Consider the following 26167-nt stretch of genomic DNA (forward strand, 5'->3'; position numbering starts at 1 on the left):
AGTTTGCTAGTTGTTCAAAAACTTGTTTACTGTACGATTTAACAGTTGGTTGATAAGAACAATACAGACTTTTTACCAGGAGATTTGAATATATTAGCATGGTGCCTGTATACTGCCATGTACAGTGTAGCTTCAATATATAGTAACACTAACACTAACAGGAAAATTAAATTCATAGTTTCTGTTTTAGGTATATTGTGCAGCTAGTTTGGTGTCTGTCTGATGTTAACACTGGACTAGTCTGGTGTCAGTCTGATGTTAACACTGGACTAGTCTGGTGTCAGTCTGATGCTAACACTGGACTAGTCTGGTGTCAGTCTGATGTTAACACAGGACTAGTCTGGTGTTAGTCTGATGTTAACACTGGACTAGTCTGGTGTTAGTCTGATGTTAACACTGTACTAGTCTGGTGTCAGTCTGATGTTAACACTGGACTAGTCTGGTGTCAGTCTGATGTTAACACTGGACTAGTCTGGTGTTAGTCTGATGTTAACACTGTACTAGTCTGGTGTCACTCTGATGTTAACACTGGACTAGTCTGGTGTCAGTCTGATGTTAACACAGGACTAGTCTGGTGCCGGTCTGATGTTAACACTGGACTAGTCTGGTGTCAGTCTGATGTTAACACTGGACTAGTCTGGTGTCAGTCTGATGTTAACACTGGACTAGTCTGGTGTTAGTCTGATGTTAGTGTGATGTTAACACTGGACTAGTCTGGTGTCAGTCTGATGTTAACACTGGACTTGTCTGGTATTAGTGTAGGGCTTGTGACAGTGCTAACACATAATGATATGGATTTATTGACAGCTAAATTTTAAAACAGACAGTTTTACTAAAATTACCAGAGATCATATGTAAATTGCCTTAGATAATCTCACCAGAATGGCTGAAGCTAATCTCACCAATTTTTTGATGGTGTATTAAAATCTGCAGTGACCTAGGATAATCTTGATGACTAGACAATTGTATATTACCAAAAGTGGTCTCAGATAATTGCACATCAAAATGGCCAGAAATAATTTTATCAAAATGGTCAGAGAGAATTTTTCTGAAGTGATCTGACACAATTGTACTAGAATATAACTGATGTACCAGATATGAATATTGCAATAAGTGTATTACAGGTAGTAGTATATCATTTGACCTTATTGTGACCCTTGACCCTAACTTGACCTTTGATGTGGAATTCTCAACAAACTTTGTGACAAAATAAACAGGGTTGTTTACACGAAACTTGAAACGGTACACATTGTTTCTTTCATTAATACTGTACTGGAAGTTAAGTTTTTGAGAAATTCTAATTTTGTATTTGTTTATTTTGTAGGAAAATTGCTGATATTTAGTTGAAAGTGCAAAGAAGAAGTTGTGGAAGAAAATTATTTTGTAGGAAAAGTGCTGATATTTAGTTGAAAGTGCAAAGAAGAAGTTGTGGAAGAAAATTATTTTGTAGGAAAATTGCTGATATTTAGTTGAAAGGACAAAGAAGAAGTTGTGGAAGAAAATTATTTTGTAGGAAAATCGCTGATATTTAGTTGAAAGGACAAAGAAGAAGCTGTGGAAGAAAACTCGAGAGGAAAAAGAGAAGACTTATACAGGTTAGTCAGTTATAATGTACATATAGTAGAATTTTAAATTAAGTTTTTATTTGATTTAGTCATTTGGTATAGTATTGTAGCCATGTGTTCATACAGTTCAGTGCACTTTCCACCTGTGCTAGCTTTGGGCTAGCTGTGTGCAACACTGGTGCTGGCATTAATGCCTCACTGGTATGTATGAGGAACATTTCAACTGGGCTAGGATTGGCACCAATGCCTCATGGGTATGCATTAGGAACTCTACTTTGGCTAGCTCCATGCACACATTGGCACTGCAGCACTATAATGCCTCACTGGTATGTATGAGGAACATTTCAACTTGGTTAACATTGTTGCTATAGCTCTGTGCATATTAAGACTGGTGCTGGCACAAATGCCTCACCGGTATGTATGACGTATTAGATAAAAATGTAATTTATGAAGAGACTTCAAATGACAAAAATTCAGGACAGTGGAAACAGTTTAAGTGTGGCATGTTGTATGACAATTTTGGTGTTGACTCCTATGTGTTTACCTTCACAGAGTATTGAATTCCAATCTATGTGTTCTTTCAAATATGTCTTGTTTTCAACATTTCTCCTTTTAAAGTGACATATGCTCGGACTAAACCATTTCTGATTTCCTTCAAACTTGGTAGTTTGTTTTCGATGATTCCGTTATCTCTGTTATGATTCCGTTATCTCTGTTATGATTCCGTTATCTCTGTTATGATTCCGTTATCTCTGTTATGATTTTCAAGATCAAAGTCTGATTCTTAATCCTGTTTTGTTCACCTTGTTGTTTGTTTATAAGGTAGAGAGAAGATTAATTTCTTACTTTTAAAATGTCTTGTGGTTACTGCGGTACATATTACACTTATACATTTACCATTGTTTATCAAAATCATGAACAATGTGTGTGAAGTACTCAAAATGTAACAATGTTTAGCCACAGGCATGTGTTCCACTGCTTGAAGACTGCCCTCTGGTGTTGAAAACTAATAGTTCAAAAAATTCATCTGTGTTGGTAAACCGTTGTAACACAAGCATTTGTTCCAAACACAAACTTGAAAAATTGGTAACTGAAATTTTGAACTCTATCCTTCAGTGTTTGTGAACAGATTAACCCATAACCCATCATTAAAACTGGTACACATGTAGTTGTTTGGTTTTGAAGTTAAGTTAGCTAAAGTGGCCCTATGGATGAGGATTTGGATATTTATTTTGGATTTTTAATTTATGAAACAATTTTATCGTAGCTTCCTTCTTGAAAAATCAATGTGAAACAACATATGTCAAGTCTGTGTTTGTAAATCAGTAAATTGCAAAATGCAAAAAAAATGTGTGAAAAAGTTTGTTAATATACGTACAATAACAAACATTTTGCACATTTATTAATGTTTTTCAATTTATTGAGTTACAAACAAGGACGAGGCATATGTTGTTTCACATTGATTTTCATGTAGGAAGCCATGACAAAATTGTTTTATAAATTCAAAATCCAAAATAAACACCCAATCTTCATCCATATGGCCACTTTAAGAGATGGCAAAATGCTGTAAAATAAATTGGTGTGAAAATGAAATAGCTGTATCAGAGTAATAATGTAGGTTTAAATCACAGATTTATCTAGATAGGTGTGAATCAATGTGATGTGACTACAAGTATACTGAAAAATTCTTTATCTGTCAAAGTGTGAAAAATTGTCTCTCTGCTAGAATTCTTGAGTGCCAAAATGAACACATTCACAGTATACTTGGCGTGCTGGGGGTTACTGTTGACTTGGCTGAATCGGACTGCCAAATATAGAAGTTCAGTTTCAGTCATGTGCAATATCATTTTAGGATATTTATTCTCAAAGTGTGCTCTCTAATGATAGCCAAATTTTGTTCATCTTCAACATTAGACTTAACATATGTTGTGTTGTTCAGCTGTAATAGACCACCTCAACATTTATTGACATGTATAATTTGCAAAAATGGTCTTAAAAATCGATGCCTAGTGTCTGCCTTCCTCAACTGCCTTCAATGTTTCTATTCTGGGCAGAGAATGAAATTTGTTTGTCGGGGGAATTGACTAAACAGTATACATACGAACATTACAACCTCATCTGAATTGAGATGGGGCCGGTACACTTTAACTGTCTGTCTGGGACAATATTTTGAAGTTACGCTTGTGTTAACATTATTGTTTCATATCCCTAAAGATGAACTGAGGACTTAGATTGAAAACTAGGATTTGGTTTTAGAATTGAGGTTATCATTCCATTGTGAATAGGCCCTTCCAAAATATGCCACATGGTGGCGCTCTACTTCCTGTCTGTGTGAATAGGCCCTTCCAAAATATGCCATGATGGCGCCCTACTTCCTGTCTGTGTTCCTTGGGGGTATACATGGAATAGGTTACTCGGTTAATCATAGAGTATGGCTGCTTTCCTCGATGTCTGAACAATATAAAAAACATCCCTGATTTTACGTCTTGTACAGAATACCAAGGGACAAAGCTCATACGAAACGGTACAATGAGGTAATAATACCCCCAATTTGAGTGAGGGCGCTGTATTCTCAATTTCCTGTTTGCAGTCTGGAATGGCCAATTGACAAAGCAGACGATAAAAAGTGATTAACAAATTTCTGTTGAAGTTTTGTGCTTTGATATAACTTATGAAGAGGATTAGTAAACATGAAATAATTTACATGGCATATATAACATAATTTTGGTCGGTAGGTAACCTCAAGAACAGCGTCCTGAAAATTTAACGTTTTCCTTGTGTTGACTCTAATTTAAAAGAGGAAATTCATATGCAGCTTGAACTTTCTTAAATGTAAGGATGTTTTTAAACCCTTTTATATTTGTGTGATTTGCCTGTTACTAAAAAAGAGAAGATTTGGTGTTTTTGGCAGACGACATTTGATTGCATGGTTTAAGTGTACATGTACAGGTATTGTATCTCGTGTTGTTTCTTTTGTGCTTGCCTTCTTGGATCCTGTTAAAGATGATGTCATCATTGTTATGAATATTCATGAGTAAACACATGATGACATCATCATTTATAGTGTCCATTGACATTTCTTTTGTTCCTGTTCCTGCTTTTGTTCTTGGCTTTTGTTGAAAATGATGTCATTATTGTTATGAATATTCATGAGTAAACCCATGATGACATCATCATTTGTAGTGTCCAGTGACATTTCTTTTGATCCTGTTCATATTTTCGTTCCTACCTTCTTGGATCTTGTTATATATATATGATGTCATTATTGTTATGAATATTCATGAGTTAAGCTATGATGACATCATTATTTGTATTACAAAGTTACATTTCTTTTGTTCCTGCTCATGCTTTTTGAAAGCTCATCAACACATCTATTGTTTTTAACTTCATTGTTCTTATAAAAGATGATGTCATCATAGTCATGAATATTCATGAGTACAGCAATGATGACATCATCATGCATATTAATAAGCTAAATCTTAACAGGTGATGTCATTGTGATATGTATGTTAATGACTATTGATGGCTTTGATGAAAGTATCTTTTGTTCAGTTGTACTTTTGGGAAAAGTACAGTCGCCTTTCCTTTATTTTCCAATTTTTTTATCTGAATAATTCATTGAGGGATTGTTTGTGGATTACCATGGTAACCACTTGGGATTTATGATAACAAAGGAAATTTCAAATAAGTATGAATGCTTAATGAGGCGATGTAGAGTTATTTCCCCCTAAAAAAGGTACTGGCAATCTTACCAACTAATTTGTAAATGGAATCTGTAATATTTCTGCTTCAGTACAAACAACTGAAGGCATACAAAGGAAATATTTATATTAAGTATTTTTAATGATATTTCAATTGTATCTTTTCTAGATTATACAGAAGACAATTTAAACTTTTTGGGTAATCCATTTATAAAATATTACTTTTAAAATGAGATGAAAACTCCAACACATCACTTTGAATTGAAATTCAACTGAATTTATATTGTCGGTGGCCGAGTGGTTAAACCACTTGCCTCTTACCACTGCGATCAGGGTTCGAAACCCCATTCAGGGTTCGATTAAATTTACCACGCTGTAAGTAAGAAGAGTGTTGTTCAGTTTGACTCTATGGAACAACGCAGGTTTTCCCCGGTTACTCCGGTTTCCTCCTTCATTAACACTGAACCCATGAGGGATGGCCCTCACTGGACTTCTTGGGAGACAAGTGTTTATATACTTAAAGAACTATCCAGTATAAATAAAGATTATTTATGCGTCTCAGAAATAAGGTCTTAAACTTTTACTGTTACTTTGTTTAAATAATCTGCATTCTCATTGAAAAAAACAAACTCTGAGGGTCACATATTATTCAAGAAAGACACAGAATAGAGTTCTCTAAAAATTTATGCATATTAATTATTATGCATATACTTAAAAATGGCCTCCAAACACTGTGTAAATCTGAAAACAAGATGGTGGAAAACTTAATTTCTGTCATGATTTCAAAAGCACCAGGAGCAAGATTTTGTCTCAGTTGTTGAAGTTGCAAGATAAAATGTATATTCAATAAACAAAATGTTATTATTTTTTAAAACTTATTGAAGAATGTCATCTTCTTTGTAGAACAAAATCAAAGAATTTATCATCATGTATGAATTGATGCCAAAACTTGCTGAAATTTTGACATTTGTATTTGACATGCAAAATGTTACAAATTTTGTAATTTGACAAATCTTAACTTTCTTTTAGATGAAAATCAAAGAATTCATTCTCATGTATGAATTGACGCCAAAACTTTTGCTGAGTTTTTGGTAAAATTTTTATAACCGATGAAAAATGTTTACTAATTTTCGCAATTTTTTGATGAGTCCTGTCTTTATTTTAGATCAAAATCAAAGAATTCATGCTCATGTATAAATTGATGCCAAAACTTTGCTGAATTTTTGGCAAAATTTTTATAACTGACGAAATATATCCCTAATTTTTGCAACTTTTTGATGAGTCCTGTTTTTATTTTAGATCAAAATCAAAGAATTCATACTCATGCATGATTTGATGTCAAAATTTGGTTTTCCAAGTGATCACATTTGCCGATACTTCAACCAAATTAATTTTGTACGGTCATGGGAGGCAGGTGACCATATTGATTTAGTTATTGATCTGTGTCTTGTTTCTACTCAGTAACGTCCAGACAGTAGGCATTGAGAAATGAGAACGCATTAAATGTCAATTGGAAATTTAGACATACCAACTATCAGGTTGTCTGATCAGGAAAACACATTTACAGGGTTGGAAGCACAGATGTGACCTCAAAGTGTGTGGAAGCTTTTATGTGTTGACTGGAAATGAGAGATAAAGCTCCACTTGCAGAGAAGATGACCTGTTCTCTGATGCAGAAAAGGGATTTATCCTTTTCGGGATCACCTGTACGAAAATATATTAATTACAATATTTTCAGTTTACCACTCGGTTTTGATCAAATGTACTTTCCTTAAAAAGGTCTGTGGATGTGCAATGAGTTGGAAATTCAGGTCATTCTCAGTGCAAAATATTTTTGTTAGCTTAGTTTTCAAGGATGACATATATGTGGTTTCCTCAGAAATAACAACTTTTCAGTTTTACTGTTCTGTTCAGAATAAAGGTACATGAACAGAGCACCACAAAAAGATGAACTTGGTCACTTAAACTTGTAATGTAAACATGGAAATTGCGTAGAGAAGCTGGGAAAGGGCCTGTTACCAGGAATCCAATAAAAAGAAGATAGAGAGGAGGAAAAGGAGAGACGGGGAAACATGAAGATTATTTTTTTTCCTTTTGTTTTTCTAAATCGACTGAATGACCCATAGTTACTATGGAAAAGTAATTATATAAAATAAAATTAAAAATAGGGTCATCCTAACCTACATGTACATTAGGACAGTACATGTATATTCTTTGGAACCGTAAATTGGAAACGAAGGCTTCGATCCATCTACTATGGACCTTGATCACGCAGTGATTTAATTATATAATCAACACTATATGTCACAAAATTATATTTCCAAACAAATTCAAAAATGTTAGGAGGTTAGCTTATTGATAGATTTAGTTGTAGTAGTTTGTATAATACAATTCAGCATATACGTACACTTACAAGATCAAAATTACAAATCGTGTGATTTTCAAATTATGCTAATCTTCATGTTATTCTTTTGAATTAGTTGGTTCATGCACTCTATAACAGTTAGTTCTGTATTAACCTGCACTAGTTGTAACTAGAATATTATATTTTCATTCACCGAAAATTGTTAAAATACCAATAATTGGACATTGTACATGGTAAAGGTGAATGCGACGCCAGGAAGTTAGGTATTTTCATAAACTTTGGGTTGTGGAGAGTCATTTCACATTATATGATTCTCACTTGAATGGTCATTGGTGTGTGTCTGGTCATGCCATGTATTAATGCAGACACAATCTAGTCCAGTGTTTTAAAGAGTGTGAAAAACTGAAGGTTCTCAGGGACAAAATTCCGAAGTGTTTGAATGTTAAAATCATTGTGTCTGGTCACACACACCATTTATTACTGCCGAGACACCTTGGTGCAGTGTTTTTTGAGTGTGAGAAAAGTAAGATTTTCATGGACAAAATTGAAAAGTCTTTGAATTTTAGGTGTTTAAATCATTGGTGTATCTGATTACACCATGTATTAATGCCAAGACAACTTGGGCCAGTGTTTTTAAAGGTGTGATAAAAGTAACATTTTCAGGGACAAAATTAAGAAGTGTTTGAATGTTCGGTGGCTGTGTCATTTAGTGTGTCTGATCACACCATGTATTAATGCCAAGACAACTTGGTGCAGTGTTTTTCGAGTGTGAGAAAAGTAAGGTTTTCAGGGACGAAATTGAGAAGTCTTTGAATTTAGGTGTTTAAATCAGTGAGTGTCTGATCACACTGTTGTTACTTTGTACTTATTTATGCTGAGAGAACTTGGGCGAGTGTCTTTAAGGTGTTAACAGTGTTAAAGGCTTTCAGGAAGAAAATTGAAACAAGTTTTAATGTTAAGTGTTTGGATCATTTGTGTGTACGATACCGTGTATTATTAGCAAGATGACTTAGACCAGTGTTCTTGGGTGTGAAACAACTTAGAAGGTTTCCAAGGACAAATTTTAGCTGTAGTTAAGTGTTGTGTATTGTGAGAAGCAGTAGACGATCTAAGCCAATTTGACGCACCACTGATGCACAACAGTTTGTTGTGATTGACCCACCAAAATTTAATGTTCCCTATTCCTTATATATGTTGCAATAACTAACAACGAAAAACATTTTTTTATGATTTTGACCAAAAACAACAAATTAAGTCTGATTCACGAGGACACACTGGCCTGAAGTAAATATCTTCCCCTAGTGGTGGGAAGAAGGGAAGGTACCGGTACAATGTGGGCATACTATGTTACATCTAATGAGTATCTCTGTTTGTCAAATTCAACCTGAATGAAAGGTGTGTGCTGGATCAAGCAAGTACAATAGATTTCCTGCTGTGGGCTCTAGACCACCCTGGTTGGTATTTAAAGGAGGCAGTGCTACGTTTTTAGTGATCAGATTTTTCCTTTGTCTGCTATAATGGCGTAATGACTGCTACCTATTACTTGACAATGACTATGAGTTGCCCAGGATGTGCGTGTTTTATCGAAACAGATGGCTACTCCCGGTGGAAGCGCGTTATCAGTTGCACGATCATCGAGGTGGCGATTTGGTTTAGGAGCTCTTTGGGATTTGTAGCCTCAATTCTTGAAATGTGAGGAATTTTTTTCAGAATGAGTCAAAATAGGGGTTTTCTTTCTATTGTCTGTATGTTCCCAAGGGATAATCAGAAGATGTGACACATGCATGAATCACATGACTGATGACCCTCTTGCAGATTTGCAACAATGATTTTTCGGACTCGCAATTAACAGATAGGAGAAATTTCACGATAATGTTACACCCAACCATCTGGTGTGTGGTGATTGCGTTGTGTTGCTATGGTAATTGCATTGCTATGTTGTATGTGTTATGAATTAATTGGACATTTTTTAGAACAAAGGATTGAGATGGAGACAAAGCGGTTCTCCCATCAACTGATAAAAATTGTGGTTGATAACCAAAGTTATAATAACTGGTGATATGTTGTGTTGGTATCCATGCACGATTCCCTGCCTGCTGCTGTTGTTCAAGTAAATTCAGGAACACACCATATCTCTTCCTTCAGATTCGATAGCTATATATATATAATACATCAATGTCATTTCATAATGGGTTGGCTAACATATGGCTGAGAAGTGGCTGGATTGAGAGGCCTGTCAAAATGTAGTGACATTATATTTCCCCAGGGTAAGCTAGTATACTGTATTGGAATGACTAAATCAAGTAGAGACCTTGTCCAAATTTCAACCTCTTTACGGTTTACCCCTCCCATGGTTTTGTTTTCCTCCACCCTCAGGGTAAGCTAGTATACTGTATTGGAATGACTAAATCAAGTAGAGACCTTGTCCAAATTTCAACCTCTTTACGGTTTACCCCTCCCATGATTTTGTTTCCCTCCACCCTCTGGGTAAGCTAGCATACTGTGTTGGAATGACTAAATCAAGTAGATCGAGACCTTGTCCAAATTTCAACCACTTTACGGTTTACCCCTCCCATGGTTTTGTTTTCCTCCACCCTCAGGGTAAGCTAGCATACTGTATTGGAATAACTAGTGAAGAAGTAGAGAAGCTGTCCAACTTTTTAAACCCTCTACCCCTCCCATGGTTTTGTTTTCCTCCACCCTCAGGGTAGGCTGAATTGAGAGAATGGATCAAATTGTTTGTACGTTTTCCTCTATGGGTACATTGTATGTCTATACTGTAGAGGAGTATCTGAATAGATAATGTGTCTTATTTTCAAATGCTATATCCCCTTGTCTGCAGGTTGATAAAGGAGACTCCAGTGAAATAAAGTTGATTGAGAACAGTAAAACATTTGCCCCCTCCCTATTCCCACCCCCTTGTAAGTTTGCAAACATAATAAATATAGGGGAATACATTTGTTAGAGAGCTGTCCAACTGTGTTACCCCTCCTCCTTATACATATTATGTAGAGGGAAATTAACTTGAGAGATATAACTGCCCCCACTACACCACCCTCCTCCCCACACACACACACTTGCAAAAACATACAAGTGCAAGGGGAGTACACTTGGTATAGAGATGTCCAACTTTTGTCGCCCCCCCCCCCCCTCCCCCTCCATTATTATGAGTTTATCATACTTTAAGGAATGAACTTCATAGACAGTTCAACTTCTGTCCCCTGTCCCTCCACTCATACACTTTGTATATATATTACATTCATGGGAATGAAAACTAGATAGAGTGATGTCCAACTTTTCCTTCCTTCATAAGTGTGCAGACTTACTGCAGCTACACATCAATTTCTGACTGATCATCCCTTCACAATCTAGTGGAATGTGCCAGAACAATGGAACGTACCATCTGTGAGATGACATAGAGGTATAATTAGGAGATATCGGTAAAGTGATATTGCAACACTTTCGTTATGAGTTAATGGAAGCAATTCATTATTTGTACCTAGTACAATCACTTGTGACACCAATAAATCTCTAATTGCTTTGACTTGGGGACTTTACATTTATCTTTTCATCAATGTACTTAACAAGTTGAGATGAGTTATATTCTCATTTTTAACCGATTTGCCTACCAAAGCAGCTGTGCTTTTATTGGATAGCTGTAGCGGAAATTTTTACAATAAAAGTTCACATCATATTTTTCTTTCGATGCTGTTCTTTTTTGCTGAAACTGAAATTATGGTTCTGTATTTTAAACTTGAAAAATTTATTCTAAAGATTGAAAATAACATGTATTGGGTATGATATTACTCCCTAATATTTTACTTTGTTCTGCAAAGGAAAATATGAGTGACCTAAGGGGTCTCGTTACTACATATCACTAGATGAGGAGTGATAATCCCTTGAGTCGAGCATTTTCTGACTAAATGAAGAAAAATATCGGAAATAATATATCTCCTCAAGCATAATTCATAAAAAAAAAAAATGGAAAATAATGGTGATTTGGAATGTTTTGACTGATGATTTGAGCACTACAGAACTCGCGACGTTTAATATGCACAAGGGTTGTCATAACATAGACTGACCCAGGGTATATACATGTAATCCAGTGTTTTTGTTTTAGGATGGTAACTAGGTAAAGTCTACCGGGTGTCCATGTCATTTTACCAGTTTCACCATACCGAACTTCATGTTTTCCTCTGGGTTTCTTCCTGCTTTTTCAACACTAGGGCATCAGGGTGCTGTTCTGTCGCGACCAAACAACAAAGTAAGTGAAGACAACTGCAGAGGCAGTCATGAACAAGCAAATGACATCTGCCCCACATACACACTTGCTCTAAAATACTCAATAAAAAGAATATTAACTGCCATAAATAGTAGACTGAGTGACAGGTTTGTTGAGAATAAAAAAAAAATTGCATCATCGCACCATTTTAGACAAAATGTCCTGACCAGAAACAATTTTTTTTTTTTTTTTTTTTTTTTCCAAATATGCCATGTTTGTGATTAGGCTATTTCCAAACTTTGTTATGTAGTGAATATGAGAAACTCGACTACACCCACGCAGTGACCCATTAGCTTTTACTTGCAAAGTGTAGAAAAGTACCATGACCATCGATGTGTAAAATAAATGGTTGTATTACGAAACTCAATTTGTAGACAGGCTACATTAGTTTGTGTTAAAATGAATAAACCCAGTCATACAAGACTCACTTCATTGACATGCTACTTTACGTTCGTTTAAAATGAAAAAAAACCTGGTCATATAAAACTCATTTCATAGACTATCTACTCTAGCCAACATTTGTTTTAGAATGAAAAAAAAACAGTTCAAAACTCACTTGATAAGACACTCTACTCTAGCCGTTTGTTTTAAAATGGACAAACTTAAAATGAACAAACGTAGTATACAGAACTCACTTCATAGGCAATGTATTCTTTTTGTTTTCAAATGAACAAACATATGGTATACAAAATTTGCTTCTTAGACATATGGCTGTAGCCAAGGTTTTTTTTTTAAATGAACCTAGTACAAATTGATTCACTTGGAGTGTAGTTAACTCTTTTTTTCAAGTGACCCGATTAATGAGTCATGTCATATAGATATACTTGAATCAACTTTCCATCAAGACAATTAGGAAGATTTCAAAGAGACATTGCCCATCTGTGATGTGTTATGTTTTGTAGATTGCTGTAGTCTGTAGTCTGTCTAGTGTGACTTCCTTTTTGTCGGATAATAGTGGTTTACCCAGAATTTCGCTGTCTGTGATCTCATCCTTCTATAGATGTAGTAAAGTGGTTTAGATTTCTTGTATGTCTCGGGTTTCTCTTCCCCCCCCCCCCTTTAGACTCTAAATTAGAGTGTGACAAAGTCGCCTAATGTGTCCGGGGTGTCCCCCCACCCCACACTTAAGAGTGTGACAGAGTTGTCCAGTATGAGCTGTTTTTCGTTACCTTCACAGTGTGGTAAAATTGTCCCTTTGGGGGTCTTCTCTTCCCTTTGTTGTGTGACTAAAGTTGTCTGTTTGGGATGTCTTCCCTTCCCTTCCCTTTTCTTCCTATCCCTTCCTTTCCCTTCCTTTCCATGTGATAGAGTTGTTCAGTATTTTGGGGATATCTTCTCATCCTTTTGTAGCCTGACAATGCTCTCCAGTATGTCTATGGTGTCTTTCTTCTCATTTTTAGTGTGACTATGTTGTCCCATTTCTAGTGTGACAATGTTGTCCCATTTCTAGTGTGACTATGTTGTCCCATTTCTAGTGTGACAATGTTGTCCAGTGTATCCGGAGTATCTACCTTTCTTTTGCCTTCATTTTGTAGCATGACAAAGTGGCCATATGGATCACTACGGTTGAATGATGTCCGGAAATTGTTGATAGATAAAGGCACTTAAAAGCTGTCTGGCCAAGTTATATAGTTTGTTACTCACGTACATGTACCAAGGAATACATCTGCCTCCTAGTATGGGCATGAAAGTGTCACAAGCTAAATTTGCAAGCTTTGGTGAAAATACCAACATCCAACAGAAAGACTTGATTATTATAAAAGTATACAAGTAGAATGTTGATCAGTGTGCACCTCTAATGATAGCCAAATACTGGGATTTCTTGCGACTCACCACATAGTAAGAGATAGGGAATATTTAAGCAATAAACCACCACCTGGGGATGGTATACCAAGAGGTTTTGACCAGTGAACGAAGTATACGCACAAGCGATAGCGAGTGCATATATTGAGTTCACTGGTCAAAACCGAATGGTATACCATTCCCAGGGGTGGTTTATCGCTATTATATTATACCAGTATATTGAAAATATCGGAAACAAGATAAGACGCAACATTTTCTGGTTTCATTTGCACCCCATCCCTGCATGGACTACAACGTTCATAGACGAACAGTGAACATCAAAATTTGGACGCGTGCCAACTGTGTATTATCGCTCATTTTAGACATGCTAGTTCGATGTCTAGACCAATCAGATCTCTTGATTTGCGCCATCAATATACTGGTATAATATAATTTATGATATTCTTTTGTCAGATATAATGACTTCCTGGTATTATTGTACAACCTGGACAATATTGAATCACCTGTGGGTAAACAGAGTCATGTTACAGTAGCAGTACACGTGGTGCAGTATGGTACAATGAATCCAATCAAATTGATATTTTGGGTCCGCACTCAAAAATCAGCACCCCCAACGCAATCAAGATTTCAACCTATATATCTGTACAACATATGGATAAAACAAACCTCTAATTAACATTACAATGTATACTGGTGTGTCCACAATTTTCAGTGAATATGTTATCGGATCGAAAACAATAGCTAGTGCAAGGTATTCAGGAACAGAAGGTAATAGCAAGTTATCAAGCTGACAATATGCAGCTTTCCTAGCCAGACACTCTAACCATTCAACCATCAAAACTTTCCAAACGTAGACTGGAAATGAGAGAATGTACATGTAAATTAATACTTCAGCATTATGCAATATTTATTTTGAAAGTATGATTGAACTCACTGGCTTGACCTGCTTTTGCAACAATATATATGTCCAGACGTTTTGGATGGTTACTCTTTCACAAAAGAATTGATGTATCCGAGATAAAGTACACCAGAACCATAATATTAAATTATGCAATAATATAGATGGAACATATGAAATTGCTATATTTACCAGATTCATATTACTAGATCCTGTCCAGATGATTTGGATATGGCTTAATGGCAAAAGCCAATTTATACAGGCATAAAACAAAGCATATTAAAACTATAGCATATTAAGTTATGAAATGATACAGATGGAACATATTGCCATATTAACCAGATTTATATTAATGAATTATACTGCAATTTATGATTGAATTATACTGCAATTTATATACTGCAATTTATGATTGCAGTATATAAAATAAAATGTACTAGGTATTATTAATGTATACAGTGATACAGATGAAACCTATGAAATTGCTATGTCTACCAGATTTATATCGATAAGACATGTTCTGATGATTTGGGTCATAGCTTGTCTACAAAATTGAGATTTAAACATGTATGAATTACAGTACACCAAAACTATGACATTAAATTATGTAATAATACAGATGAAACATATGAAATTGCTATGTCTACCAGATTACTGGGTCTAGAGGATTGCTGAAGGTTGTTGAATAGGCTTTTTTTTCATCCCCATTCTTTACTTAGTAAAAATGTCGTAACTTTCTTAAAAATAAAGATATTGACTCATAATTTTCACAGTTTGTTCTTTATATATTCAACATATCAGCAAAAACATTAAAATATTGTATTTGTTATGATGAAATTTGATACATATTGGCAAAAGCAAATTTATGTATATGTATAAAACAAAGTACATTAAAACTATGATGTTGAGTTATATAATTATACGGATAGAACATATGAAATTGCTGTATTTACCAATATCTATATGACATGATTGGGATAACCAGATATGGCTTTGTAATTTGTATTGATCAAGATGATCTGTCTAGATGGTTTGGATGAGGGGTTGTCTACAAGTTTATGCTGTAGATATTGAAAAAAATCAGACTGACATGAGACTAGTCCAGTGTTAACATCAGACTGACACCAGACTAGTCCAGTGTTAACATCAGACTGACACCAGACTAGTCCAGTGTTAACATCAGACTGACACCAGACTAGTCCAGTGTTAACATCAGACCGACACCAGACTAGTCCACTGTTAACATCAGACCGACACCAGACTAGTCCAGTGTTAACATCAGACTGACACCAGACTAGTCCAGTGTTAACATCAGACTAACACCAGACTAGTCCAGTGTTAACATCAGACTGACACCAGACTAGTCCAGTGTTAACATCAGACTGACACCAGACTAGTCCAGTGTTAAAATCAGACTGACACCAGATTAGTCCAGTGTTAACATCAGACTAACACCAGACTAGTCCAGTGTTAACATCAGACTGACACCAGACTAGTCCAATGTTAACATCAGACTAACACCAGACTAGTCCAGTGTTAACATCAGACTAACACCAGACTAGTCCGGTGTTAACATCAGACTGACACCAGACTAGTCCAGTGTTAACATCAGACTAACACCAGACTAGTCCAGTGTTAACATCAGACTGACACCAGACTAGTCCAGTGTTAACATCAGACTGACACCAGACTAGTCCAGTGTTAACATCAGACTGACACCAGACTAGTCCAGTGTTAACATCAGACTAACACCAGACTAGTCCAGTGTTAACATCAGACTGACACCAGACTAGTCCAATGTTAACATCAGACTAACACCAGACTAGTCCAGTGTTAACATCAGACTAACACCAGACTAGTCCAGTGTTAACATCAGACTGACACCAGACTAGTCCAGTGTTAACATCAGACTGACACCAGACTAGTCCAGTGTTAACATCAGACTGACACCAGACTAGTCCAGTGTTAACATCAGACTAACACCAGACTAGTCCAGTGTTAACATCAGACTGACACCAGACTAGTCCAGTGTTAACATCAGACTAACACCAGACTAGTCCAGTGTTAACATCAGACTGACACCAGACTAGTCCAGTGTTAACATCAGACTGACACCAGACTAGTCCAGTGTTAACATCGATGAAATCTAGCGAAAACACTTGTAAGTTCCTGTCTTAAAAAATACTACCTTATGATGTGAACATACATGTACACTAGTTTTATTCAATGTTTCAAGACAAATAAATCTTAAGCAATATTGCGATGACAGTCATGATCAACTTAGTCTTCCACAAGTACGTTCACAGGATTATTTGCCGCGGCATGCACTATCGCGGATATGATCGATTATGATTGCAAAACCTACCTAGAGTGAGTGCATCACCAGTGGCAAAATATTTCAAAATAGCGGTATTGTTGTATAAATGTCTGTTTTTCAAATTATAGTGTACAGGCGTCTAATTTAACTTCTACGTTTTCTCAAGCAGTAGGATGGGGGAAATCTCCTGTTGTACCCACCCGGCTCAGCTGCTCCCCACCCTCATACGTATTATTTACCATCTACCTTGTCTAAGTTTATGAGCTACTTAGTTAAAATTAGCTAATACCTGTGACCAGTACATCTCAATAAAAGTAGAATGAAACCAAATTGAGGATTTAGAAATAGCACTAGAGTAAAAGTAGATGTTACACATTTATCATATTTTAATAGTTCAGGTTGGCAGTAAGGGGATTAGTTCAGAAAATAACAAGTGTAAAATGAAAGTGTCTGTGCTTAAATCCCCTGGCTGTGTAAATCATCCGTGCCATCAATTATAGGAGGAGTAATAAACACCTCATCGTGGCAAAATGAGTGTGGAACTGTGAAACGAAGGGAACTTAAATTGATCGTAAATTTACCTATCAGGTCCATGCATGTTAATTGCTTTGATTCTTGGAAAACGCTGATTTTTTATATGTAAAGAAACACACTTATACAGTTATGTGATTTTGAGACATCAATCGTTATTTTCCATACTTAATGTGTTTCTTGTTCGCAGTAATTTCAGATGTTAATTGCTTTGAATGTGGAAAACGTTGATTTTTTTTTAATGCAAAGAAACACATATCTATGGTTTTGGGTTGTCAATCCATCATCAATCATCATTTTTTACCAGTAGTGTACCATGTACCTTGTGAGTCGTAATTTCGAGGAGCACATAATTTCGTTGCAATCCCATTACCTGAAATTTAACAAGAGAAAGAGTTTTAGACTTTATAAATGTTGATGCATCAATCACCATTTTCCATGAGACACACTTTTCTTGTGCGTAGTAATTTCAGAGCGTGCATAATTCCGTTACAATAATTTTTCTGAAATTTAACAAAAGAAATCATAGATTTAGAGTAAGATTACACAAGGTTTAAAATTAGTAATCCAGAGCAATATTGACATGGATGGTATCTAGACTATACCAACTTAAAGGGGAATGCCACTCCAGGAAATGAAGTCATTTTCGTAAAGTTTAGGTTCATTATTTTACAGCACCTACAATACTTGTGATGTCAAAATATTGAACATCAAGTTGATTTTGTGCCGGTATAGGGTATCTTTGTTGTGGGCCATTGCATCATGGGAGTCAGCAGCAATAATGTATTTAAGTTACATACTGAATATTAATGACAGTTGTTTTACACTGTTAGGGTATAGGCACTCAGAACTCGGACCCCTGGTAATAAAAATCAACTAACAGGAAGTGCAGTCACTGTGTTTATTAAAAAAAGTAAAAATTACCAGAGTTCCCCAGATTTGCCCGTAATTATGGTGCAACATATGGAAATTTGTGTCAGTTTTACCAAATTTCACCCATTTCCCCCTTAAAAGAAAAACTGTACACTTGTGCTTCAATGCCATTGGCACTATATTTGACCATTTCAGAGTGGATTGTATTCCTTGATTTTCTTTTGAGTCACCCAGTGCAATTCATTGATATACTTACATCTCAAGATATTGTTATTAATATGTGTTTATGTTGTTCAAGTAACAAGTAAAAATGACACCAAGTGATCGCACACTTTGTGTAGAATGAATGTTTGCGTCCTCATGTGCATATCATTTGCATGCAGGTATGCAATAATGTTTTCGATATTGCACTGCAGTGAAAATATAACTAGTATGTGTGCACACCAGTGCAAGTAATTGCTGGTATGTATGTAATAATGAGTTATACCAAACACATGGCAAGTGCATAGATACACTTGATAAGTGTAAATTGAAGAATGCAAGTTGCATATAGAGTGTTGTTATTAATGACTGTAATAATTATGTAAAATTTAACAGGCAAGTTCTGTGTTATTTTATCAGAGTTCCTAATCAAATCATGGTACAAAGCGTAGAAATATATAGTTTACTTGATATTGCTGCTCTCTTACAGGGCTTCCCAAAGCTTAGTAAAAACATTGTATGCTGAACCAGATGAATGGCAGTTATATACATACGGATGTTTAATAACTAAATCAGACAGTTACCCAATTATTTTATCAGAGTTCCCTATCGAAATCATGGTACGAAGTGTGGAAATCTATGCAAATTTACCAGATATCCCTCCTCAGTTACCAGGCTTCCTAAAGCTTAGGAAAAAACACTATATTGAGCCAAGTGAATGCCAACTGCATACACACATGTACAGATGTGTAATCACAAAATGAGTCGGATGCCTACTTCATCTACACCTATGCATTGCCTGACATATCCCATTTATATATACATGTGTGAGTTCTTTGGTGTTTTACCGGTACTTATGGATCCGTCTTTTCAGGAATTAATCATGGCACCAACAGTGTGTTTTTCAGACAATAGGCAATAATAGCAGTCTGCTGATTTCCTTTATGACTTAGCCTGGATATGAGGAAGGAGAGTTGCACAGAACAAAGATCATTATCGCAGGTGACTTTAACGTTCTAATGAGTCTTGAGGGATGTCTGACCTTTGTAGCTGTGTATTCATTTCACTAATTGGTTGAACGAAAACCACAATTCTGCAAGCTTCATCATTAAATACTGAGAATCATTTTACTGAGATATATGTATGGCTTTTCAGGATTTAAATCTGGATCAGAAAAGTAATTTGGAAACATGGCGATCGGAAATGGAATTTTATGAGTTGTATTAACGGAGTGCAAGAATAATAGAACATGTCGGCGGAATGATTCCAGGTCACTTTAATCCATATGGGGGTTTGGAGTTTTCACACATGGGGTGTATTGTTGTCTGGCAAGAGATAGAATTACAGTGGTGCTGAATTTCATAGAAGTGCCATTTGATGCAGGGTGTTCGGGCAGGACTTTTCTCAAGAGAGGAAACATTATGAGCTTTGAAATTTTGAATACTTTTGTGTCTTACGTGCTAAGCAACTCAATATTTCTCAAAGTTATTTTCCTGTATTGTGTTAACTGAAATATCAGATGGTGAAGAGTGGTTTGGGCAGGGCTTTGTATTCTTTGTGAGCCATGAAATTGAACCACTGTCAGATTTACTTGCTAAGCAACCAAAATATTTTTAAAAGATATTTCATTGATTATTAAAAGAGAAATGCTAGGTGGTGATGGGTGTTTGGACAGGGTTAGTATTTTTCTGAAGAGATGAAACAACCAAATATTCTCAAAGGTATTTTCCTTCATTTTGTTCTAAATAAAATGCCAGGTGAATGATGGTAATTTGTTGTTTGGACATGGTTGATACTTTGCTTAAGAGGTGAAACATTATGTACCTGTAAATTTTAAAGACTAATTGTTTTGTCTGCCAAGCACTTGAAATGTTTAGAAAAGTTATTTTCCTGCATTGAGATGAGGGGTGTCTGGGCAGGACTCAGTCAATAGGGTGGAGAGATGAATTTGGAACCACTTCTAAGTTTACATGCAAACCAATCAAACTATTTCTCAAACTTTTTTTCGTCATCATGTTTGCATGTGGTGATTATATAATAAAGTATGTACAAAAGTGGCAATTTCGGTTTTCTGCTTACGAAGAGAGACACAAACTATAAAATTATTATTGTTCGATGCACAAACTAGTGGGTGATAGCAGTGCCTCTGTTATCTGAAGTCCCTTAAAGATACACTGCAAAGTCGTGGAAGTCATCAGTTATGCCACCCTTCTGTGAGAATAGTATAATGAAACCAATGTCCGTTCAATAGCTTATATCAACATCATCACAACAATAGTTTTAGTTTGTATCTTTCTTGGACGAAAAAAAAAACCAATTACATAGCCTCAGAAAATAGGGTAGGTCGGTTAGGATTTTATTTTATTTTGATTTTTATTCTTGAAAAATATTGCTTCGACCCAAAAGCAAACAAAGTGTTGGTCAGAATAGCCCTTCTGTGACAGTTTGAAGAAATATGTACAGATATCGCTAGGGGAAGAAAACATGTGCATGAAGGTCAAGAAGACAAAATGCTGCATATCTTAAATGTTTTAAAAATATTTAGGGTCAGTGGCTTAAACTAGGGTCGGCTGAGTGATCGGAAACATTTTTTTTTACTCAGTATTAGTAAGGTGAAATCTCTGTTGCCACTATTGTGAGTCTTCTGATAAATTAACAATATTCAGGAAAATTTTCTCTTACTATTTGGATGAGATATATCATAAATTGATTGATTTTCTTGTATTCTCTCACAAGATGAGGTCATTCAAAGTGAGACTATATATCTGTATTGTAGTTTGCTTCCAGTGACAGCTGGATATGATAAGTACATAATAATTAAAGGAAGGCGTTTTTATTAATATCACCCACAGGGATATCGTAAAAGGAAATGCCGCAACTTTAAATGAACATTATCACTAATTATTGAAATGTGTAGACATAGCTAAATCAAGTGTATTGTTGAGTTGTTATATCTTAATCATTTCCTAATCTTATTATGAGAGAAGAAAGTAAAATTAGACAATAGAGAGATTGCTTTGTTCGTTGTGGAGCTCCCGCACTCCTGCTCTGAAATGTAGGTATTTATTTAAGTCTGACCCCTGCCTTCACAATATTACGATCTTTAAATATTTATGCTTGATTGTGTTATATCAATAGCAGTACTACTAGGGAGTCTATGCAATTGCTTCTTATATTATTACTCACTGAAAAACAGATTGGAGAATGGTGAAAATCAATAATTAAGCCACACACATAAAATATTATGTTATACAACTGTCTGACGAAATTTATACTTTGTGTTTACGTGTTTTTGCGTCATCACGTGGCAGGTCTGATGTTGTTAGTAGTAATAATGTGTTAAGTTGCAAAGTTAATCGCGAAGATTTGAAAAATGTGAATATGAGATTCGGATAGGACGAAGAAATGTAAGTGGAAGCAACATTATGCATTAACCTATGCGAAGGATTTATGATTAAATATTAATTGTGTTAGTATTAGTCAGATAATTGATGGATTGGGCCATGACGATGGCTCCTAAGTGAAATGGGCCATTAGGGACGCACTGTAGCTACAGTGTAGCTATGACGAGCCTTTATCATGAATCATTCGCATTTGACTTCTGGTAGCACACATGCTTTTGTAAACAGTGAAGTCGTCTTCAGATCTTTTCTCTGTTTGATCATCTCTTTGCTGTTTGCCATTGGAGCATCGTGTTGCTGCCATTCTGTGTAAGTATCTACGTATGTTGTGTGTGTCTTTTTTTTGCAGTTTTGCAGTTTTCCGGAAAGCTAGTGTGTGTGGAAGAAATGTTACGTGATATTGGAACATTTAGTTGTCAAAACATATGGGGGTATCTGTTGAAATATAAATGTAGTGTCAATTGCATGCTTGAAAAATCAAGAGATGACTTCTAGAGGTGGAGATTTTATCTTTAAACACGTTTAATAATCAACAAATTTCTAAATTTTGACAACAAATTATGTCGACTTGTTTATGGACATAGTCTAAATGACGAAAGTATTACAAATGACAAACCTGTATTTTGTTGATGTCTGTGAGTGCTGAGAAGATATGTATAAAAAGATATTTGACTCGTACATTTAATAAACACTCACTTTTAAACAGAAAACAAAATCATAAAATGGTGTATCGTTCTATTTTTACATCTCATTCATTGAGTTGTATTCTCATCATTATCTTATCCCCCACCTTGTGATAGAATTGTTGTCAAACATCCCTGATTTTTCGTATTGTTAAACACTGTTTATAACTTTCAGTGCTCTTTGTGAAAAAAGGGATTTTGTTTCCCAAACTGAAAACAAAGTATTTGCATTCTAGATACTGAAAGCAAATAATAATGATTTGTCTTAAAACCGAAAATAAGATATTTATTTGTTCAAAATAAAGTTTAGGAAATTCCAGATGGATTGTATAGAACGTAAAATATTATGCCACTTTTAGGGCGTAAAATATTATGCCACTTTTAGGGCGTAAAATATTATGAAAAATCCCACTTTTAGGTTTTTTGTTGCCAGGGAAGTGTCAATGTATCTTTCAGAAGGTAATAAAGAAGTCGATAGATTCATGTATTTGCGTACTAAGGGAAGTGTTGAATGTATTTTACTTAGTTCAACAGATTATTTTTATATTGCCTAAGGGAAGTGTAGATATATTTTACTTAGTTCAGTAGATTCATAGATTTTATTGTCATATTGGGTAAGATAAGTGTTTGATGTATCTTTACAAGGTGATAAGTCAACAGATTCGTGGAAGGGAAGTGTTTGATGTATTCTACATGTAGGATTACATAAGGCAAGTTTTTGATGTGTCATTTGCAGGATAAAAAGTCAACAGATTCATGGAAGGGAAGTGTAGATATATTTTACTTAGTTCAGTAGATTCATAGATTTTATTGTCATATTGCGTAAGATAAGTGTTTGATGTATCTTTACAAGGTAATAAGTCAACAGATTCTTGGAAGGGAAGTGTAGATATATTCTACATGTAGGATTACATAAGGGAAGTTTTTGATGTGTCATTTGCAGGGTGATAAGTCAACAGATTCATGGAAGGGAAGTGTAGATATATTTTACTTAGTTCAGTAGATTCATAGATTTTATTGTCATATTATGTAAGGGAAGTGTTTGATGTATCTTTACAAGGTAATAAGTCAACAGATTCATGGAAGGGAAGTGTAGATATATTTTACTTAGTTCAGTAGATTCATAGATTTTATTGTCATATTGCGTAAGATAAGTGTTTGATGTATCTTTACAAGATAATAAGGCAACAGATTCATGGAAGGGAAGTGTTTGATATATTCTACATGTAGGATTACATAAGGGAAGTTTTGTAGTTACACAAATTCATGACTTTTCCTATCTCTCTCTCTCTCTGTACATTGTGTGCTGGTCATTGTCTTTGGGTTCTGATTATTGGTATTTTGGTTTTAAAGAAATTGAAAACGAATAAAAAATTTCTTATATATTTTGTAATCAAGAGAATGTAAAAACTATTAAATAATATCAAATCAAAGCAAGTAAGTAAATGTTTTCTTTGTAAGGCTTAAAAAAATAGTTTGATTCTGGTTACCCGAACCCACCTAGTCACTTGATCCTTAACTTTTTAAATCAAAAGTGCAAAAAAGTGAAGTCTCGTGAGAAATAGTGGATGCAGAAGCTGACAAAAAAAATTGTGTGGTTCCAATTACGCTCAATTTTCGAAGAGGTGGGGTCAGTAGATTTTTAATTATTTATTTATATTTTGTAAATATTTTTTTTCATATGTGACTCGTGAGTGTCTAGTTCAGGTAGTTATGTTTTCCATTATTTTCCATATGATCTCTGTGTTATTGGTTTCTTCCCATCAGATGTACAGCCATTACAGATTGGAAGAACAGTTTTAACTTTTATATTGTCTTTTTAAGTTGATGTCAGTTTCCACATCCACTATTTCTTGTAAGACTTCACAATTTTCATGATTTTATTTTTTTTTCTCAATATAAAAGTTTAGGGTCAGCGTAAAAAAGTAGGTGGGTCAGTGTAACTAGAACAAAACAATGTTTTTTTAGGCCTAGTCAAAATGGTGATGATTTTGTCAGCGTGTGAAAAGAGACAAAGGAGAAATCTTCTCTTTTTGATACATGTAACTGACAAACGTATATACGGAGACCCAAGGGAATATATTAGTATTCCTGTATAGTATTCATGAATGTTGATGTTCAATTTGGCACTGTTTTGAAAAGATTTCATGGCCCAGCAAAGTGGAATTTGAATTGGTAATACTCTCAACCTATGCAGTTATAATCTGTGTAAATCAGTGTATGCAGTGATTTGAATTGTCAACTGAGGTACGTTGTATTGTTAAAACAATGGTATTGTTAACTGAGGTATGTTGTATTGTTAAAACAATGGTATTGTCAACTGAGGTACAGTGTATTGTTAAAACAATGGTATTGTCAACTGAGGTACGTTGTATTGTTAAAACAATGGTATTGTCAACTGAGGTACATTATATTGTTAAAACAATGGTATTGTCAACTGAGGTACGTTGTTTTGTTAAAACAATGGTATTGTCAGCTGAGGTACGTTGTATTGTTAAAACAATGGTATTGTCAACTTAGGTACGTTGTTTTGTTAAAACAATGGTATTGTCAACTGAGGTACGTTATATTGTTAAAACAATGGTATTGTCAACTGAGGTACGTTGTTTTGTTAAAACAATGGTATTGTCAGCTGAGGTACATTGTATTGTTAAAACAGTGGTGGAATATTTATACTTTGTTCATTGTCTTTGATTTTTGGATGTGTGAACGGCTATTTTATCGACTCTGAATTTGAATAGATGTATTTACCTTATCATTCAGCTTTGTTTACATGGGAAATGCAATGTATATCTGTATTTATACTATAGATGTTGTTGTTTTTTGTCGGTGGGTTGGGGGTGTTTTGGATGCTTGAATGGATTATTGTATCAATTTCAGACTGAAGTAGCATTATTCATTTACATATACCGGTATGTATGTATGTAGATAGGGATAAGTCTTCAGCTAGTTGTCACGATGAATTATTACTAATTGCCAGACTAGTATATTGTGTTCATGTATAAGAAGCCATTTTAGTCACCACTTATAGTTGCATTTCTTTTCCACCGAAACAAGCGAAAATAAGCCTTTAGCGAAAATATCCAGGTTTGTTTGGATGCGTTACTGTGTTACTGTATTAGTTTGATGTTGAAATTGAGTTAAGTATTGACCTTTTCAAAGTCTGAGGCTTCAATTTCTGAGGTACATTTTACTCTTAGAGTTAAGACTTTAATCACCACTATCCAGTGGTTAAAAATGACTTTAGTTAGTGTGTAGTCATGTTATGACTGTATTTAATGATTTAAAACTAAATACGTTCTGTGTCTCCTTGATGTCATACACTTAAACTTCATAATACATTCTGTGCAGCTTTTTAGAACCAATTCTGTTCAATTATGTCTTCACTAATGGCAGACAGGAAATGATTAAGCTGTACTTTGGACTCTTAAAAATGAATGAGTTTCTACATTTTTGAGACAATTTTCCTCTGCACCATATTAAGAGGTATTTTTATTGTTCGTTTTACTGACTATAGTTTGTATCTTGGAAATTATAATGTAAAAAG

At 35.1% G+C, this 26167-nt stretch overlaps 1 long non-coding RNA gene across 1 annotated transcript in view; it reads left to right on the forward strand.

Annotated features, from left to right (window-relative positions):
• The first annotated feature begins 1432 nt into the window (after window positions 1-1432).
• The window catches only part of LOC144440517 (uncharacterized), a 100169-nt gene continuing 75434 nt past the window's right edge, over window positions 1433-26167 (forward strand). Inside the window, exon 1 of the long non-coding RNA XR_013481208.1 lies at window positions 1433-1595. This is a non-coding gene — a long non-coding RNA (uncharacterized LOC144440517). The remainder of the gene's footprint in view (window positions 1596-26167) is intronic.

This window comes from Glandiceps talaboti, chromosome 9 (genome assembly GCF_964340395.1).
Source record: "Glandiceps talaboti chromosome 9, keGlaTala1.1, whole genome shotgun sequence".
NCBI lineage: Eukaryota > Metazoa > Hemichordata > Enteropneusta > Spengelidae > Glandiceps > Glandiceps talaboti.